Source organism: Dendrobium catenatum, unplaced genomic scaffold (genome assembly GCF_001605985.2).
Source record: "Dendrobium catenatum unplaced genomic scaffold, ASM160598v2 fragScaff_scaffold_83, whole genome shotgun sequence".
NCBI lineage: Eukaryota > Viridiplantae > Streptophyta > Magnoliopsida > Asparagales > Orchidaceae > Dendrobium > Dendrobium catenatum.
The window spans coordinates 26,815-29,651 of NW_021318545.1; the positions used below are offsets into that span (position 1 = coordinate 26,815).

The 2,837-nt window shown below is 30.6% G+C and overlaps 1 pseudogene; it reads right to left on the minus strand.

Annotated features, from left to right (window-relative positions):
* LOC110103281 overlaps positions 1 to 2,837 on the minus strand; it is a 17,355-nt pseudogene that overhangs the window by 11,165 nt on the left and 3,353 nt on the right.

Genomic DNA, 2,837 nt, shown 5'->3' on the forward strand with positions numbered 1-2,837 from the left:
CTAGGTATTTGAAATATATCCAAAAGGTGATGGGATGTTGTTCGGCTCGTCAAGGATTTAAAAAAACGCACATGCGAGAACCCAAAAAATAGCAGGTCGGGTCGGCGTCTTTTCTTCCTGCTACGTGGCGCTAATACATTGGTGGTCGAACGTAGAGGAACGTACGTTCACCGGACCAAATAAAAGTTCTTGTCAAAGGCCTTGTTATGGGGGTCGTGAACCAAAGAAAAGTTGAAAATTTTAGGGCTTTAGTATTTAATAAGATGAAAATTAATGAAATACAATATATTTTACTCACGTATGATCTAAACTATACTAAAAATTTATTTGCAACAACTTGCTCAACAATTGCAGTATTTATTTAAGGCAAACTGCTTACAAAATATTTGATAACATATCATCCAACTTACACTTAAGAATTAAAAATAATTATTATTTCTTATGTACTTTGTGGAAAAACATACTCTAAGATAGGTTGGACTTCCTGACAGTTTAGTAGCACATATAAAGTTGTTTTCATTTTTAAATCGCTGAAAAATCTTGTAACATATTTCTTACTATCCTTTCCATGACTTCAAAGACTAATAGTAAAGATTGCAATTGTTCATCGATATCGAAATTCATGTTACAACCAATTTTTGTTCCTATACTTCTCACATGGGCCTGAAAATAATAAGACTGGAAGAGGATGGTAACTTAAGCTAAATATGCTTCACATATAGATCCTTCTAGACTTGCTTTATTATTAACATATTTTTAACTTATTAAAATATTTTTTAAAACATGAGAATAATGTGATAGGAGTAGAAATATTAAAGGCACAACATATTAAACATACATCTTACCTCTAAAAGGGTTACATCTAATAATATTGCAATAGTCTTCCAACTATAGCATCATAAGATAGATACATCCAATAATATTCTAATATGATAACAAATACAATATAATTGGATGGAGCACCTTCTTAATGATGTGACAATCATGACTTTTTAGTCTAAATAATCTCACAGATCTAAGGTTAGCATATCGGCTCAAATTTGATTCATAGTCATAATGCATTTTTAAATTTTGAAACTAATGACATATTGATCTTCTTTATTATAACGTAAATGAGAATGATACTTTAGGCTTAAATATTCTTCTGTCATTATTTGTTACTTGTTATAGATTTTTTGCCTGTAATACTATTTAATGTCAATTCTAATCTTTATATTATCCGTAGTCTTGCCTTTAACATCCATGATCGTATTAAAAAAAAATTCGAGTTTATTTTTCTCAATGTACATAACATCCAAATTATGATTTATCAATTTTTTTTATCATTCATGAAAATATTGATTTTGATAAGCATTCATTAATCATATTCTTTCATTTTGTGTTTCATAACAATGTATTGTGCCACTATATATTTCTATATTATAGATGTTTATGAAACTTCATTTTTTTTTTGGTCTTTGGTTTGTATTTTGGGGAAAAATTTTTGAGCTGCATATATAAGCAAATAGGTCATTCTATTTTGTACAGCAAGCAAAGCACTAGTAATATTCTCTTGACTTATAATATTTGTGTATAGTGCACCAGTGTTGTCTTTATTTGTACTCTTTTTTTTTAATGTATATTTTGTATTAATATATCAAACAAAGGCAAAAATCTACAACTAAGCATTTCTAATTCTATCCATCTTCATTTAGCAAAATCAAATAATTAGAAGGAATGTTTTCACTATATGCACTTCTTCATACAAAATTACATTATGTAGCAAAATGAGCATATAAGTGAGCAACCTTAGAAAAAACAAAGCATACTGTAATAAAAAAAAAGTGAGCAACCTTATTGTCATCAAGGAGGACATGATGAAAGATAATCTTCTTGAAGCCATTAAGAAAGCTAATATCATAAGCAAAACCCTAGATAGGGTCCTAGTTGAGTACCCATTGGGTACACACGCTCTGTGCGGGCGAGCTTTGCCCACCCATGGTGACTTTCAGAATGTTATACCCACCCACTTTTCATGATTTTTGAACACAATATTCCACAGACTGATGGCTTTGAGGCTTCTAGCCCTTTGCTATGATTGCAAACTATCAAGCTGCATATTAGAATTTATTATGGTCACAACACAATTCAGTGATGCGCTCTGCGTAGTGAGGATTGTGGTAATATATGTCATACGGTGATTAGTAATATAAATTAGTTTATCGAGTACCCACTCATACTTACCCACAAGACCAGGGGCGTACCCATACCCAGCCATACCCATTGGGTATGGGTGGGTACGTGGGTGGGTGTGGGTATGGGTACACAATGTAGGACTCTGATCATAAGCCACATGAGATCGAGCCATCCATGTCTTTATTGCCATACTATTCTGAATGTAGTCAAAAACTCCCTTGTTATCATCTCCAACAATAATGTCATTAACTTCATACATCCAAAGTTAAAAAATATTTTTAACTGTATTTCTATTATCCTCCAACAATACAAACCATGTATTTATTTGAACTCTTACAATGTACACTTCTGATTGTTGTTAGATTTTCAATCCATCATTTGAAAACTTAAAGGATTTTTTATTCCAAGATAATGATATTGAATTTTTCACATAAAATTTAAAATTTTGACAATATTTAATTAGTCTATTTTGTGTGATAATTATTGAAGATTGTTATGCTTATGTTTGAAGAATTTAAGTATATGATAATATGTAGATAATGGATGTTCCAACATTTATCTTTTTCTTCCAATCACATGGAAGTGTTATATTTTAGGATTTTTCCATGTAGTTTATATCAATTTCAATTAAAATGTGGGAAGAAAGAATAGGCAAATATATA